General features: G+C 49.9%; 1 long non-coding RNA gene across 8 annotated transcripts in view; it reads right to left on the bottom strand.

The window, feature by feature from the left end:
• LOC118261295 (uncharacterized) overlaps positions 1 to 17,721 on the bottom strand; it is a 28,262-nt gene extending 10,541 nt beyond the window's left edge. For 2 of the 8 annotated variants that reach the window (XR_007708497.1, XR_007708500.1), the window contains exons 1-3: positions 17,483 to 17,702; positions 16,345 to 16,606; positions 14,555 to 14,663 (exon numbers count right to left, since the gene is read on the bottom strand). This is a non-coding gene — a long non-coding RNA (uncharacterized LOC118261295). Of the gene's footprint in view, positions 1 to 14,554; positions 14,664 to 16,344; positions 16,607 to 17,482 lie in introns of all 8 variants that reach the window. The other 6 variants (XR_007708498.1, XR_007708502.1, XR_007708495.1 and 3 more) reach the window with 4 other exon arrangements.
• Between the last annotated feature and the right edge of the window lie 348 nt (positions 17,722 to 18,069).

Raw genomic sequence — 18,069 nt, 5'->3', positions numbered from 1 at the left:
TGGTTCCCAGACTATTGGCAGAAGAGGGAAATACAATGGGAATTATTTGGCTTCACATCCTCTACTGCTGGCTGGGTGCCTCTGCACATTACCTGCTTATCCCTAATGCTTCCCCAATGAACGTAACCTGTTTTCCCTGGTTTGTCAGCATCGCTGATGCTGCCAGGGATGGTTGCATGTTCTGCTCCACTGGCAGCCTCTTCTTGACTCATCTTCTCATCTCCCAGTGAACAACTGCTCCCTTGCCAATGATAGCATCAACTTTGAGGGTATGAATGTCTCCTCTGACTCTCCATCCTCACACACATGACACATCAGAGTCAGGTCTGAACTTGTACCAGCTTCGGTTTTGCTTCTGAAAGCAAAGCAAGTGGCTGTCATCATCTTCCTCTTCTTCTCACACGACATGGGGACTTCACACACTGTGGCACAAAGCCTCCGGTGCTGCAAGAGGGGCTGGGAGCCAGCTGGGCCCCAGCCGTGTCTGGGGAGAGGGGACGAGCGTAAGCACTTCCCTTTAGCCCTGATAAATCCACATTTTTAAAGTTATGATTCCTGGGCCCTCAAAATTGATTTGGCTTGGGTAATCCTCCTGGCTTTGTGCTGGGCTCCCTTTTATGTGGACTGGAGCTGCTTGAGACTGGGAGCTGAATGGCAAGTCTGGGAGGAAGGCAGCTCCAGGGGCAGCCCTGTCTTATGCCATTGTCTAAACGCTAAGGTAGAAGTCAGTCAGGCTCAGGCATGTGAGGCCATGACTTTCTGAGATGCAGTGGAGGCTTTTGAACAGAGCCAAAACCTCCTTGCTTGTTGTTTGTTGTTGTTTAATGGTGTGTCCCCGACGGTTGTCTAAACGCCCTTCTGGCCCTCCTTCCAGAGACCCGACCAGCTGCCCAAGGGCCTTTTCCCTCCAGCTGTCCCTGCTGGGGGCTCACAACGAAGATCTTCCTTCTACCAGGTCTATACATCCCTCTGGGCCTGCTGCAAGGGGTTCTGGAGCCAGGCTGTGGCCTGTCTTTGGGCCCTCGCATGCGGGCACACGCGCGTGCGCTGCCACGTACCCCGCTGGCACGCTGCATGGCAAACCAAACAAGACGCCTGGCCACAGTCCTGCTAATCCTTCCCTGGCCTCTTCCCTATCGACACGTCATCTAAACCATTACACAGTCCTGCTGTTGACTTTGCTAGCCTTTGATCATTTATTACCAGCTGGACAGATTCTCTCCGTTATGAATTACAGGCCTCTAATTGGATTGAGAGTCAAGCCTTCACCTTCCCCTGTAATTTAGCTTTAATTAATGATCATTTATTATTAACCGTAATCGGCTGGGCTTAGTATTAATGTCAGCTGGTTATTATCCGGAGACCAGCATGGATTGTTTTCATCTCCTTTATTACCCATTTCAATAATTTCCTCCTCCCCTGTTGACAGATGCACACAAAATGCGTACGTCAGCATAAACGACCACTGTTAAGGAACAACGGGTCTTTCAAAGCAGCTGAAGTCAAAGAAAATTCCCCCTGTGTCTCCAGGTCAGTACTCTAGCCAGAGCGGACAAACCAAAATGCCCCAATATTTCTACAGGAGCTACAGTTTACCTTTTTTTTTTCCTTTTTTTTTTCTTTTTTTTTTCTGATGCACAAAATCTGTAATTGAGAGTGGAAATCAGCAAGGAGTATTTTGAAAGAATTGGGGCATTTTCATATTCTTTTATATTTTCCATTTTCTCACTTCTGGCTTTAAGAAAAAAAAGAATTGGAAAACAAATCTTTCCTTCCTCTTCCCTTTTATCACATTTCTACCCCAAAATAGCTGCAGTGAAAAGTTATCACAAAATAAACCCAACAAAACAGCAATCTGAGTACCCAGGAGAGGTCTTCAGAGCCTGCTTAAAAATAGAGAGCTGGAGAAGAAAGAAAAATGCTTTGCCTCTGGCCTGTGTCCATTCTGCAAAACCACTCCACAAGGTCTACTGAGAGTCCTCCAGCAAAGCCAGAGGCTTCAAAACCAATACAACCACGTGCCAGGGTATTTCTCCTGTCCCTCTTTGAACGTCCCTGCAAGCTGAGCATGTTGAAAGTAACAGTGGCAAAGGCAAGAGGAAGCAGTGAGACACGGGAAGGTCCCTTCCTCTCTTATCTGAGGTTGAAGACCTCTTTGAGAAAGATCAGGAACAGGTCAGAGGAACAGAAACATTCCCAGGGACAGACACTTTTAAATGTTCAGTGTCAGAAGGACTTGAAACCCCACCTTGCTCCCAGAGATGTACTCCTTGCCTCAGGGGTGCAGGGGAATGCTGAATCCTCCTAACACTTTGCAAGCCAAATGCAATGCAACACTCATCTTCATGCATTCAACATGCAGATCTAGAACTTGGGCCAGAAGAGACTGACATCAATACCAACCTGCTTCTATTTCAGCCACTTCCCAGTTAAATCCACTCCAAGCCAGCAAATCCACATGATTTCTGACAGTGAAGAGATCTGAACACCCTGCAAGCTCTGATCTTGAGGGCACAGGAGCTTGCTGATACAGACACTGGGATGGGATGAACACTGGGATGGCTGGGCCTGGAGGAAAGCCAATGCTGCCCCAAAATGCCTTGTCAAACATATCCTCTCTGCAAGCCTGTTTTTTTACCTGTCCACAGACCACTGAGAAGCTCTGCAGAGGAGACACAGACCTCTTCTGAAGGGATGTGGTTATACAACTGCAGCATGACCTGCACAGATCGGTATTTCTTTGTTGTCTTTCCCAGACCCTAGGAACACGATCCCACAAACTCCCTGAATCCAGAGACGTGCAATAGCAAGCTTGCACACAGAGGATTGCCCTGGCACCCAGCATGGCTCAGATCCACGACCCATCATGGGGCAGGTCTTCCTCAGGACCACAGGGAATGTGGCAGCAGGAATTATTCATGCTTTGGCTCCAGGCCAAGGCTGCAACCCATGCAGACAAGCGCTGTACATGTGGCTGCTGGCTGTGGCCACAGGACAGCGAGGCGTCCTGCACGGGGAGCCCCAGAAATGTTCGCCTAAATTAAATGCAAAGCTTCCCAGTTAAATTGCTTTAAGTCTCTTTGTGGCTAGGCTTAAGAAGGATTAATGCAGCTGTGATTCAAAGTGAGGTAAGCTAGATCAAACAGGCACCGGTATCTCTGGGTGAGACCAAGCAGGCATGGGTAGAAGTCACAAACTACAGCATGAACTGAAAGCATGTCACGATGACAGGGAGCTTCCCAGGCACACACTGCCACTCACAGAAAACAGATAGCAGGGAGAAATTTCAAGTGACAGTGGCAAATTATCTCGTCCTGACCACAGCATGAGGGCTGCCCTGGTACAACGAGCCTGAGCTGAGTGCATCATCCATCCAGGGACTCTTCCCCCAAAGATAAAATTAAAGTGTGTTTAATTACTCTAACTGAGAAGTCAGTTCAGACCAGCTTTCCTGAAGGTGCAAGCCTAGAGCAGCCCTTGAGGAACTTAAAAACAACTGAAGCTGTTTTAAGTTGTGTACCAGCTCCCTGGGGCTTGACAAAATTAGGGTAAACATGTCAACAAAACACATTAAAAGATGTTTTCCTAACTTGCTTTCTACCCAGACCCAGCAGCTTTCAATGGAGCCAACTAATCTCCAAGCCTTCAAGGTTGGAAAATCCTACCCAGGGAAGAAATACCTGGTACCATAGGAGCCTGGGGAGTGTGATGGGGAAGGAGAAGGTCCCTGCATGCCCACATCCTCAGCCAGTGGCTCTCTGCAGCCTCTCATGGAGGAGCCAGGCAGCTGGTCCTCAGCAAGCAAGCAGGGTGGGGAGATGTCCAGGTCCTGCTGCCCACAGCCACTGCCCCCGAGGAGGAGATATGTTACCGAGATTTACCTGTGCTCTGAAGCTGAGCTAATGAAGAGCATTGAGGTACACAGCACCACGATGGCTGTGCTCCAGCAAGGTCCCCAGCAGGGGATGCCCAGGGGACCGTGCTATTTAATGTGCTGTGACCAGCACGCGGTCATGCAGCCCGGCTGATGGCCGGCCGCTCGCATCCAGCAAGCTGTCATCCACATCAGCCATGAGGGCCACTTGTGTTCCCGGACAAAGAGCCAACCAGGGCCATGCCAGTTTATTCTGGGATGTCTAGGAGGCTTTAGTTTGGATTTGCTTCACTGCAGGCAGCATGCACACCTGGCTGATGCAGGGGCAAGGTTTGGAAAGGAACAGCATGGTGATAAGGAAGGCTTTCAGAAATATTTCCTAGCACTCACTAATGAAGCAAGGCTAATATCTCTGTGAAATTTCACTACACCTGGAAAGAAAAATCAAGTGCAAGCTAGAATCATAGAATGGCTCGGGTTGGAAGGGACCTTAAAGATCATCCTCTCTCCTCTGCTACCTCCCCCAAATTCCTCCAGAGTAGGAGCTGTCACTGCCATGATCTGTGGCTTCCCCAGGTATAAACTGAATCAGATTTCAGGCATCTTTAAGCCAGAATCTGGAAATAAGCTCTGCATGGCCTCATGCGTGACCCAGAAACAAACAGCAGTGCAGGGTTCAGATCACAGCTTCTAAATCCCGGCTTTCCTCCTGCCATCAGCCCTTGTCACCAGCTGATAACCAGAACCAAATGGCTGCCATGGCACTGTTTAACAGTGTCCTGGACTGATAGCCATGTCCTGCATGACACAGATGGCCAGGATGGATGTGGGCATCATCTTTGTTTGAAAGACTCCCAGCTGCCATGGCCAGGTACTCTCCTGGCCTGGCTGGATGTATCCTGGCAGTTCTCTTGCAAAGCCTGGGCTGGAGCTGCAAGCAGGCTTTTGAAATCCTCTTTGCATTGCATGGATGGGGAGGACCCAATCTCTCAGCCCGGGGCCATCGGAGAGGGAAACACAAGCTGAGTTCTGACAGCACGGGGCCCACGCCCTTGTTGCAGGCTTCAAAACCTGCCTGTTAGAAGGCATGATGGAGAGAAAGGGGGTGATGATGTGGGACCTCTGCAACCTGGGCAAAACGCTACCTGAGGCGGCAGCTTTGTGGGGCAGCGCTTTCCCTATTTAGGTGAGGGGAGAGGAGAGGTGGAGCTGTGCCTTGCATGTGCTGCCCCTGGGACAAGCGCAGACAGTCCCTGACCCAGCTGGGAGGTTGCAGAGGTGTGGGAAGGGCAGCTCTGAGGCTGCTGCAACAACGGCAGCAAAGGAGCCCAGGGAATCTGCATCGCTGGCAAGCAACTGTGGGGAGCTGGAAACATGTCTCAGGGCACTGCCTCGCTGTCTGCAAAACCTTCTTCCCACGCTTCTTGGGAAACAGTATGCCCGAGGTGTGATTTCTCTCATCATCAGCCGGTGCCTGGGGAGGGAGAAGGCGCACACAGAAGGTGATGCTGTGAGGAGGGCAGGCTGGAGGCTGCCGCAGCGCCTGGCTGCCTGGAAGCGTGGCCGTGCCCCAGCCCCTTGCCAGGACCTGCTGCTCCTGGCAGCGAGACAGCTTGGTGCGTGGCGTGCTGCCCATTGCTGAGCACAGAAACCACCCGGCCGGGCTCCTCCCGAAAGAGCCAGCTGAACTCATGGCAAAATTTAGCAACAAAAGCGACGGCAAAGCAGGGTATGTCTGCAATGTTGCTACCCGCCAGCTGGCCGGTGTGACGTCCTTGCAGCCACCCCTGCCCATAGCAGCAGTGCTTTTGCTTCACACCCCACATAGCAGGGGTGTAGCAGGGGCTGGCGTGCACGCCAGATAAACCCAGAGCCAAATCCTTCAGGCTGGGAAACAGAAGGGCTGGGGGCATCCACCTGTGAGGCAGTAATTCATGCTAGCCTCTGTCCTCACTCCATTTGCTAGTTAATTGTTTCTGGCTGCCAGCAGTAAGAGCAGAGAGCATCAGCAAAAGGCCATACCTGGGAGAGCCCCAGCACAGGCACGGACAGCTTGCAAAACTGGCAGCCCTCTGCAAACAGTGGTTTTCTCTTTCTGATTGCTTCCAGTCCTTCCCAAAGCCTTCCTCAGTGCACTTTCCAAGTGGGGCATAAGGTAGCTGATCTGGATTCTTCCTTACAGATTGGCAAGTTAACAAAATGTACACCCTCCAAACCCTAAGATTATTTTACACCCACTGTGGTCAGTCCCTATATCATAAGTAGGGCAATAGAGCAAGCAAAGTAACAAATTAAAAAGAAACCCCAGCTATTCTGACACAAAGAAAAACTAGCATGAATAGCTGGCTTTAAACTTTCCAGATTGCTCCTCTTCTCTGAGGAGAGTGTGCTCCCTCCACCTCCCCATTCCTGCCCTGGTGCAGCGAAATTTCCTGAAACAGCTTCTTCTAACCACTTTGTTTTGGATTCAGCTCATTGGTATTCTGCAAGAGGAGCTCTCACGTGGAGAGCTGTCCTGCCAGGCCTGTTCCAGCTGATTTCCTCGTGGAGCTGAAGCCTTTCCTATAAAACCATCAGCCGCAAACCGCTTCCTAAGCTATCAGCCAGCATTTGCCTCTTTTCTTCTTTACCATTCCCAAAACATCCCCTCCTCATTTTGTTTCCTTTTATTTCCCTTCCTTCACATCTCCATACTGTGGAACACTGTTAACAAGATTTACGGCTAAATATTATCTGAAATTCAGATAATTTAATAGGCAGTCGCTGGTCCGGTTTGAAAAGCAAACAGCTTCTCTCATCACTCTGCTTTTGGCTCAGCTACCTTAATTGCCTGTGACACACCATGCAGAGGGTAAATATTTGGTCCGGGCTGTGAAGCCTAAAGGCTCCCCTCCTGCGCCCTGTGTGCAGGGCAGCCACGATCAGAGGCTCAGCAGCACTGGGGGGATGCCCTCACCCACACCGGGCAGTTGGGCAAAGGGTTTCACCCCTGATTCAGGTCACTGCTGAGGACTGACAGAGCAGAGGAGAGGGGAAAAAGGGGAGCAAAGTGGCTCTGCAGGAGGCTGGAATGACAGAGCTCGAGTAATTTAGTTTAAAAGGACTTCTGGAGGCCACCGGTCCAAACCCCTGCTCGAAGCAGGTCCAGCCAGATCCAGTTGCTCAGGGCTGTATCCAGCTGAGGTTTGAATATTTTGAGGGATGAACTCAGTTTGTGGGAAGATGCTTCATTTCAGGCAGGATTTTCTCTGCTTTACTTAACTCTACAAAAGCAGAAGAGATGGAGAGTTTGTCCAGGAGAGAAGGCAGCATATTAAAACTAAGACATGGTATGCCTCCAGCCAAGAAAGGGCACAAGATAGGAAAAATGACTTCTCCAAAACTAATTATGCAGCTTAGTGATTGAATGAAGGAGACAGCTGAGGTAAAATTCATGCTATGGACCCTCTGGCAACAGCACTGCCAAGAAGACCTTGTATGGGGTTTTATGCTAGGCAATGAGCAAGAGAAACTTGAGTTTTATCTACTCCAGTGACCCCACCAAAATGGCCATATTCGGTCAGCAGCAGGGGAAAATGCCACATTGCAAAGGGCATGAGAAATTTAGTGTCTGGCTTGCAAATAAACAGCCAGTTCCTAAAGCTGGAAGAAGCCTGCAGTCATTCCCTGCAGCTGGCTTGTGTGCTCTCTGCAGCAGCAATGGGCCTTGCTGTTGCAGACTGCAATGCTGGGAAGTAGGAATTCGCAAATAATATTACAGAAATCTTTCAAAGAGATGTAGTTCTCCTATTAGTCCTCACTAGGACCATGCTGATGCCCGTTCTACCATGCCAAATGCAGCCTGCTTTCCCTCGATGGCTAGGCAAGGATAACTGTACTGTCCTCATGCTGTTTGGGCAGTGTCAAGTTTGTCCAGAACACCAGTCAGACACACTGTCCTGTTTCTACTTGTCTCTAAATCACAATAGAGGAGGAATTTGTCAAATTGCCAATTTCTGTGGCTTCTGGAAGATGTCCAGTGTCCACCTCCATGTTGCCTCTGGGACTCTTCGTTGGGGTGCCTTGTGGCCCTTCCTCATCCCAGCCAAAGTTCCAGCTCTCCCAGTGCTGGCTGTGCATGCAGCTCCTGCACCAGGTTTGGGTGCAGGAGGACAGATCTGGGGACAGAGTGCAGGACCTTACAGGAGGCAGTATCTGGCTAGTGAACCTGGCACATGCAGGAGAACTTGAGAAAGAAAACCACAAAAGAGCTCATTTGGAGTCAACATGGCCACAAACAGAGCCAATGACGTTGAATTCCCTTCACCTTCAAAACAAAATATTCTGTATTGATGTATAAAACACTTATTTTTCCAGCAACTTCTTTAGAAATTACTGAAAAAAACATTCTCTAGAAAACCTCTGAGCAGATTTACCATCTTTTATTCCCTGTAAACTCCATCTGTCTTTTCATCCTTTCCTCCCTATCCATGCAATGTTCACTGTCTATCATCCAATTATCCCAAAAGGCTTTCATTATCCAATCACCTACACATCTCTCCCTGGCGAAAGGAATAAATTTTAATTATCGCTGTGTTTATGCTTAATAAATTGGAGGGCACAGAGGCACCACTGTGTAGGACAGTCCCTGCTTTTCTGTGCGTGGGCCATGGCAAGGGATCTTTCTTCACCAAGCTGCAGTCTGACTGGCTCCTCAAAGCATGGTGGTAAGTCACGAGAGTTGGGGCCATGTCATAAGGAGCGTGGTGAAAGGAGAACAGCCTTTCCTTCAGCACTAAGGCTCCCTGGCAACGTCTTTGTGAAGCAACAGAAGAAAAACAGTGCCAAAATGTAAGCTGAAAAAGTGCCCAAATCTCTCATCACCAAGCACAGCATAACGAGAGGTCTGCCCTTGGACAGGAAATTTGTGTAACCAAGAACTGCACACAACAAAAACAAACACAAGGGAACTCTGTTTTGCATCCTGGAGCTTCCTCTTTTGCTGGCTGCTCTGAGTTATATTTTCTTCTTTATCAGGTAGTATGGTGATAGGACAAGGGGGAATGGCTTTAAACTAAAAGAGACTAGATTTAGATTAAGTTTGTGGAAGAAATTCCTCATTCTGAGGGCAATGAGGCCCTGTCCCAGGCTGCCCAGAGAAGCTGTGGGTGCCCAAGGCCAGGCTAGATGGTTCCTGCTCTGGTTGAGGGGGTCTCTGCCCATGGCGGGGGAGGCATTGGGTGGGTTTTAAGGCTCCTGCCAACCCAAACCTTCCTGTGACTCTGTGATCTCGCAGATCAAAGCCTTTGTCCTCTTCAGAACCTCGGGTGAGACCATCCCATAAAGCATGAATTTTGCTGCTATGCACAGATCGACCCTGTGCACCCTGAGCAGACTTGCACACAGCTAAGAGCAGCAAGCAGAGGATTATCCATCCCATAAGCATCCTGGAAGGCCCACAGGCAAGAACCAGAGCGTGGAGAGGAAGATGGAGGCCACATACAAATTTGCTTTTGGAAACTGACGATCTGACTAGTTCTCTCCAGGCACTACCTTGCTGCAAGTACCGAAGGGAGCTCTGCTCAGAAAACCCATCAAGGAGTACTTGGAGGTCCTGAAACAAGGAAGCGAAGAGCTTCAGGGCCTAAGTGACTGCCAGGCAGCGAGACATGGTAACACAGCCCCAAACAGCTGAGCTGCAATGCAGTGTGACAAAGGAACGACTCTGTGGCAGCTCGGCCCCTTGATGAGACCGCGCAGAGTGCTACGTGGGCAGTTTTCCCTTTAATGGAGAGCACTCCCTTGGAACAAGCGCCTGGCACCAGATGAGTGAGGAATGAGATGGCTCTAATCCCGTAATTTAATTAGAGCTGTGTAGAGCTGCTTAACAAAAAGACCATTTCCTGAGCTGGCCGCAGGGCTGGGTGTCTGGCTGCTCTCTCTGGGCTGGCAACCCAGACCCTCTTGCTCCTGCTCTGCTACAGCAAGGAGTACAGTGCTCTTCCACCCCTTATAGGTCTTAATTTTCCTTCTCGTGGGTTTACTATCAGCTCCAAGACTGCAGGCCTCATATTTGTCAGCAAAGGGCTACCCGGTGCTGTCTGGTGGGGAGAACAAGGGCCCGAGCTCTGGTTTTGTCCTACAGGAGGTGGCTGTGGAAACCTCAGCTCCACATTTTCTTCCATGTGGGAGAACTGAAACGAAGCAAAAGTTTGAACCAAGGCAGGGATCTGCTGAAGGGCTGTGCTGTTGGTGGGTAGGCCCTTCCCTGTACCGACAGCAGGGTCCTGGCACCCTGCTCCCACACCATCCCATGAGCAGAGATCTTGCCCTCGGATTTTGGGACCTCCCCAGCTGCACTGAGGAAGGAGGCAGCGCTGAGCAGCCCCCCAAATTGTGAGAGGGGGGATCCCCCATATATGCCCCCATATCCACTGCAAGTGTAGGTGGGGATGGCATGGGGCATCACCTCAGAGCGCTACCAATAATCCCTCTTCCACTTGGCCACAGGGCTGGTGAAGGCTGCTGGCGGCCTGCAGTGCCACCATTCACCGAGCGAGGCTGGCAGTGTCCTTGTTGCCTGCCGTCCTCTCGTCCTCCCCCAGGAGGCCTACCCTGGAGACCACAGCACTCTGGGGAGGAGAAGGAGATGATCCCCGTGCAATCCTCAGGCCTCCTTCGGCCAGGGGTGGCCGGGTGTCTCTCTTGCAAAGGCCCTGCCTGGGGCACTGAGGAGCAAAGGCTCAAGGGGTGCTCCTTCAGCAACCTCACTTCTGCTCCTTGCAGGTCCTTCAGGGGCAGCACAGCCAGGCTGGGGCAATCCCTCCTCACACTGAAATCCACCCTGCTCTTTCCCAAGGGCTTCAGAGATCTGGTAGCTATGGCTGTCCTTGTCACAGCTCAGCAGCTATTTGAAATAAATGACAGGTTGGATACCCAGCTTTGTGCCAAACTGGAGCCAAACCAGAAGACACATTGTTCTGGTGGTTCATAAGAGCTCTCCTCATTTTACCGTGTCAGTCTGATTTTTCCCTAGCTCTGTGCAGAAACTACAGGGCAGGGAAACCACAAAGCAGACTATTTTGGGTCCAGCAGAGAGTGCAGAACAGCTGCAAGATGTTTCTGTCCAGGAGGATCTCAGCACATGTCCGCTGCAGTGGTCAGCCACCTCCAGCTGCGCTTCCATCACCTCCGGGCTGCAGAGCTCCCGGCTGCCCTGGCTGGTGCCTCATCTCCTTCTTGAAGAAAGCACGAAGGGTAAGCATGGTGTGAAATCTGCCCCACGTGAGGTTTTGGATGGAGCCATTCTGGCCAGCCCCTGACCCAAGCATGCCTGAACTGTGACTCCCAGCAGCAGCTCAGCCAGCCACAAAGCTCCCCTGGTGCAAACACACTCCTGCACAGCAGCAAAAGCCCAGGCTAGCCAACAGCAACATGCCTAATTAACAATAATTGGCTCCCCGCCATGTATCTCCCAGAGCTGAGTTTGCACCCGCCCCAGTAATTGCTGCCCCATTATGTTTTCCGGATGCTCCAAGGTGAAAGGGAGCTTTGTACAGGGGGCCCTGGGATGCAGAAAGCTGGCAAGCAGTTGCTTCTGCATGCACAAAGTCCTGATGCAGGGAAAAAGGCAGGGCGGGGGCATCCCATTGCGCTCCTCACAGCCTCAGCAAGAACTCACAGCCCCAAGGGAAGTCCCAAGAGGAAGAAAGCAGTTCTGACATATCTCTGAGTGTCCTGGCCATGGGGAGTTCCCACTGCTGGATGCTTGTACAGGACACGTGCCATGGAAATGACCCCAGGAGGTGTCACTGGACTGGTGTCACTTAACCAGGTAAGGGTCTGCCAGCTGTAATAAATGCAGGTGTAGTGAATGATCCTGCTACCCTGGCAAGGAAAGAGCCTCCCGGACACAGCACTGCCCCGAGCTCAGCACGGCCTGTCTGTGGCTGAGCATCCTGCTCTTCCCTGTGACAGAGCCCACTGTTGAGTTCCCAAACAGACTTGCAGCTGGGGGAGGGATTGGAGTGGCCCGAGTATTTGATGTCTTCAGAGGAGGTAGACAACAGGCACGGACAGAAGCTGAAAGCTGGAGGGGATGGAAAAACTCAGCTTAAAAAACTGGATCTGGATGCCATCCTTGCTGGTTCCTCCTGAAGGACATTTATCATTATCATTTACTGTGCACTTGATACTGCCTTCCTCAAAGGACTACCCTCCTCCTCCACTTTCAAATTATTTATGCAAAGGCTGAAGCGTGGTGCTTCAAAACCCAAGGAGAAGAAAATTGCCCCGATTTAGCTGAGGCCCTCAGCCACGATGAATTCAGTGCCCTGATCCTGGAAGCTGAGCAAGCCCAGCCTGCCCAGTGTACCTGTAGGAAACCGCCTCAAAATATTTACACTCCCACTGCTGGCACCCAAGGCAATCCTGGGTAAGACCTGCTGATGTCCTGTTGCCCAGGAGAAACCCAGGTCTCGCTGAGTTGGTCTGCAAAGCATCAGGCAGGACTCTTCTCACCAGTTTTCTTTTTTATAGAGAAACTGCTTGTGCAGTGCACTCAGCAGAAGCAGAAGATCAGCTGAAAGTTCCCTGCTCCAAAATCCCCAGATCTAGCCTGCAAGCAAGTGTTGTTCCCATGAACAACTTCTCTCTGCTTCCTCCAGCCACACATGCGCTGCAGCATTTCTGGCTTTCCTAGCAGACCTCCTCTGCCCAAACCATCCATGAATCCCTCCACTGGTGCTGCATATAGCTGGTAATTCCTGAGCTGTAAACCTGCACTACTGCTCCCAGATCTGATGTGGTACAGACAGACTTTGTTGATCCTTCCTCTGCTCTCCAAAGAAAGCTCTTCACAGATCCTAGCTAGCATTGAAATTGTGCTCAGGTCCCTAGCACAAAAAAGGGGAAACCTGTCTTTACTTTTCACCCTACTGAGTGCTTCTGGTCAAAGTGAGAAAACATGGAGATGAATCATGAGCAACTCAATCACCTTGAAACCAAGGGGAGCTGGGTCTCTAAACACCATAAAGTGCTGTGGCGACCTGGGCACTTAGTGCATCTTGGTGATCATATCTGTCCCCTGTTGGTAATGGGGCTCTAGCATCCCTCCCTACATGCTGGGGTGGGCAGTGAGGTTCACTCGTGAATGCCAGCAATCACTCCAGTAGCCTGTAGCAGCCAAGAGACAGGCCCAAGCTCACAATCATTCAGCATCTGTGTCTGGGGAAGTTAATTGCTGCAATCAAGCCTTGCCTTTTGAGCTTTCACCACCCTTATAATTATATAAGGCAAGCTGAGGAGAGAGAGGAAAAAATATCACCAGTAAAACAAAAGACATTTCTGAGCAATGATTGGTTTCCCACAACTGCATTTCCATCAAGTCTCCAAGAATTTTGGAACATCCCACTCCTATGTCATCCTAAATAGTTTCTGGAGCTGAACAACTGCCTTTGGGAGGGATACAGCACTATCTTCCTCCAGCAGGAAACCAAAACGCTGGATTTCTGCTTTCCTTTTCTGCATGAAGAAATGTTTTGTGGTAGTGTTGAGGTGGTATTTACATCTTGTGCACACGTCTGGAAAGCCCTTCCAGTCTGAGAGAGAAGTCAGACCCACAGGCTGTCAGATCTGACTGCCAGAAAGGGAGCTCACAAGCATGTTTGAAGCAGCAGGGAAGTCAAAAAGAAAATGAGAGAACAAAGGAGGGCAGCAACATGGTAATTAGCCTGGGTCTCTCAGCAGAAAGGTGTTTACAGCAGGAGGATCTTCTTCTGGCATAAATCTGGGACGGGACAGAGTTCATCTTGGTCCTGAGTCTATGTTGGTGCTCCTGACCAGTGCTCCCAGAACACAGGGACATGATGGGCAACTGGGGTCCAGCTCTCTGTCCTGCCACGGCTCCCTGAAGGAAGCTCTGCTTCACTCAAAGGAGGGCACAGGCACACAGAGCCAGCCCACCTCATCTGGTGCCAAGCAGAAAAAACACAATTCTGGTTTTATGAGAAACATCCAAAGTTGTCCAAGTTCGTCTGAAAGACTTTGGTGGGGTGTGTGGGGGAATATTATTACATTTTAGTCATCAGTATCATGGCCAACAAGATATCCATCTTCCTCCTCCACCGTGTCTGACCTCAGGGTAGGCATGGCCCAGTCTGCTCACTCAAGATGACTAAAGCAGAAGGTCTAGCATTTCACACAGCTTTCCGCAGCCCAGAAATGCACCTACACTGTATTTCTCCTCCAAGGAAAGGCTCTGTGCGTTGTTTTTTGCCAGTACACCTTACCCCAAACCAAGGACAGTCACCCAGGAGCTGTGATGCCCATGTAAAAATAGAATCACAGTATCACCTGGGTTGGAAAACACCTTCAAGATCACCAAGTCCAACCATCAACCCGACCTACTGAGCCTCATCACTAAACCATATCCCTTGGTGCCTCGTCCACACATCTCTTAAATACCTCCTAGGATTCATCTAATTTTATACCATTACCTTCCTATAGAGACAAATTTATGTTTTAATCTTGACTGTACACCTCCCAGCCTGAAAAGTTACACTGCATTGCTTCACAAAGGTCCTGTGAAGATGAGACATTGCACCAACATCTCATCTTATGTAGCAGTGAGGGGCAGAGATAGCCCTAAATTAAGGTGCCCAACAGCAACTCTCTCATCAGTGTGTAAAAGGAAATACACACCTCATTTTTCAGTGTTCCCCTTGTGCTAAAATGTCTTCCACGAGCAGATGAAAATGTCCTTTAATTGAAGATGATGACACTGGGAAAGAAGCCAGGTAATGTTTCAGATCTACAGGGAAAAAATGAAGAATACAGCTCCTCTCCCACTAAATTTGCACTCATTAAAATCACAGCCCTGAATGAGTTACTTTAGGTTAGAAATGAACAGTCTTTGGCATAAAGAGAAGATGGTGATTAAAACCCTGTGTGTTTGTCCATTGACAAAGAAAACGTCTAACAAAAGCTTAATATGATAGATGGAGCTACTGACCATAAACAGGAAGCATTAAGGAAAATAGCTACCAATATACACTCAGCTTGAATACCAGCTTGGTCTGGCTTGTTAACCACAGATCCAAACCCTTCTGGCTGTGTGGCAGACCTTCAAAGTGAGCTGACAGTGGCTGTGTTTCATACAGTGCATAAACCCGTCGCTTGGGAAGTGAAGCTTGTAAAAGACCGGGTTCGGTGGCAATTACACTGAGCTGCTCTTCAGCTACTGGGGCATGGGATAATACCATAAAGTCACTTCCCGTGAGCTACTGAAGAGTCAAAAGATGGGAAAGGGTTTGGGATCAGGAAGACTAAGACTTCACAATGACCTTTTCTCTGCTCCCACCTCCACTGAGCCACCTACTTCTGTCTTGCCAGCCAAGACTGTTGAGCAACCTCTCTTTCCGCATCAGTTAGGGATAGACTGGTCCTTCTGGGGAACCGAAGAGCCGTAGAGAGGACAACACTGCTCTAAAGTGTTCCCTTTGCAAGCACAGTGAGCAAAAGAGTGTGGGTATAGATCTGGTGTAGGTACTGCACACTGAATGTAGGCAGGTCAGGACCAGCCTGTTAACAGCAATTGAGATCTTGCTCTGTAGCCTGCTTTGAAAAAGGAAGTCCAGAGGTGCTTACGTTGGACTCAGCTCGAAGTTTCTACACGCATGACTGAAGGAAGAGGTTCCTGGCTTGTCATGGGAGGCCAAGTGACTCAGTTGTGGTGGGTGGGGGCATAAGAAAGAAGGGGATGTGGTTAGGGAACAGGGCATGAGTCACCAAGGAAGCACATATGTTGATAACAGCTGGATAAACTCAAGATATGAGGTCTGCTCAGGAGAAAATTCAGGCTGTGCTGGAAGCCAAAACTCAGGAGACAGCAAGTCCAAGGGCTAGAACAAGAGAGCTGTAAGTGCCTGGCACAGACTCTTCTTGCTCTGCAGCTCAGCAAGGGTTGCAGGATAGAGGTCTTGCATCAGACAAGGTCCAACAGTAGTGTTGGCTGTACTGTTGTGTCTCGGGTGCTGCGGCTTCAGCAGTCAGCTGAAGCTGGTCAGCCTTGTTCACAGAGATTGGTCAAGTGCTCTCCATTATCGTCCTGCAACCTCACATCATTACAAGGGATACACACTTTTCTCCCATCTCCCAGGGCACAAGCCCTGAACACATAGCAGGTTAAGTCTCCTAAATTAGTGCCTTCTGCACACTTTCTTGGGTGAGAGGCATGAGCACATCTAAGACATGGGACAGAGCAAATGACTGGAAGTCTGCTACTGCCTCCTCTCCCCCATTGCTCTCAAAAGCTCAAGTGAAGCTGACGTGGCTTCAAACTGCCTACAATCCCACTAAAGAAAATGATGATGAGGGAAGATTTGACACAGTTCATTGGTCAGTGCTGAAAGCCTCAAGAGAGAAGTAGCATAGAGAAGAGCATAAATACACAGATTATTCACCCCCCTCCCACCCACCCACAGTAAACTCACCAAATATCCAGCCCTGTAGCGCAGAGTGGATCCTTTATTATTGTCCAGAAAGGCAAAACCACCTTCACCCACAGTGAATGACACATAGGATGCGAGTAGTAGGTCCTCCCAAAGCACTGTGAAGCTCCTTGTGTGCATCAGCCCAAACTTCCTTTTCTATAGTTTACGTTTTGATATTTCAGTTCTTCCTGCTACATTCCCACCTTCTCTGCCAAGTCATTTCCAACGAACTGCCTTGTTGCTCCCTTGGACCTTGGGCTGCCTTTGAGGGAAGTTAAAATTTTGCATTGAAAGACATTAGACATAGGGTTGGATTTGCAGACACTATTTCTCCATATTTATGCATGTCAGGGTATTCATTCAGACAAGTTCTTAAACAGAAGCTGGAAAAGTAATTTACACATTTTTCACATTTTAAGTCATTTAAATCGCTTTACATGATTTGCATGTTTTACAGTGGCTTGATCACTGAATGTCTTGCAAAAAGAGCATGGGAAATATGCTGGTAGGGATAATCAGGATAAGCTTGGACTGGATGCGTTGCCATCCTCCAGGCAGGCCTCTTGACCCTGCAAGGAGACAGGGACTCAGGCACCTGGTGCTGGCAGCACGACACTGATCCCAGCTCTGACTGTAGCCTCCAAACTGCAGACAGGTCAGATTGTCTCTGAGGAAAATACAGAGAGATGGAGACCACACTGTTCAACCTGGTAGGAAACGACGCTGAACACAACGCGTCGTCCACCATTTAAACAAGGTAAAAATGCTGCCAGCTCAGTCAGTCACTCGCACAGATCTGTGGTGACTTTTGTGCTCTGCTGAGAGCCAGAGAATCATTTAGGTAGGAAAAGACCTTCAAGATCATCAAGTCCAACCGTCAGCTTGACCTAATCTGCTCCAGCACCTTCCACGACCATTTGGCTTGGGACAATGTCACTGGAGAGCACAGCTGGCCAGAAGATTCCTGCTTAGGGGAAGCCAGCAACAAACTATAAAATACTAGGCTACAGGAACACATATGGCATTGGTCCTGCAACTGCTGAGGAATCTATGGTCGAGCTATGCTCACTGAGGTGACCAGCAAGACAAGAATGCAAATGCAATTACCAGTCCCTGGGACATGTGGGGCATTGCTTACCCGTCCATGCTCCGTTGTGTCCACAAGCCTGGGAGGCCGCAGAGGCGCAGGTGCGGGGCCGGGCCCCTTGCTGAGTGCTTTGAGGTGAATAATCACCAGTGTGAGGAGAGCTGGCAGCCTGCACCCCTGGCAGGATCAGGCCTCCCCCCTCCTGGAGGACCTCAAAGACACTGTCAGGCTCGCAGTTCTCCTCAGCTCCCCCTGCACAGCTCTAAAACATACCTACAACCCTCCCCCCCACCCCAGCAGCTGTCAGCGTTAGCCTGTCCGTTTAGCTGGATTTGCCCTCATTTCCTGCCTCCCCTGTAAATATTTAGAGGCTGGGACTCATTGCTTTGGCCGGTTTGAAACCCGAGATGGTTGTTGCTGACTAACGAAAAATGTCTCATAGTCACAAGCTTGCTTCTGTGCAGCTGACAGCGTGACCCTTTGCCTGCGGGGGGGAAATGGGAGAGAAGTAGGGCCGACGTGGCACAATAGATGGGCAAAGCCAGCCTGGATCATGGATAGGGAAAGAGACGCCTGTCTGGAAACAGCAGCTAAATTCCTCCGTGCCCTTGGAGTCTCATCCTTAATGCAGACAGAGC

Source organism: Cygnus atratus, chromosome 6, assembly GCF_013377495.2.
Source record: "Cygnus atratus isolate AKBS03 ecotype Queensland, Australia chromosome 6, CAtr_DNAZoo_HiC_assembly, whole genome shotgun sequence".
In the NCBI taxonomy this organism is placed as follows: Eukaryota; Metazoa; Chordata; class Aves; order Anseriformes; family Anatidae; genus Cygnus; species Cygnus atratus.
This window is presented reverse-complemented; position numbering and strand designations above follow the sequence as displayed.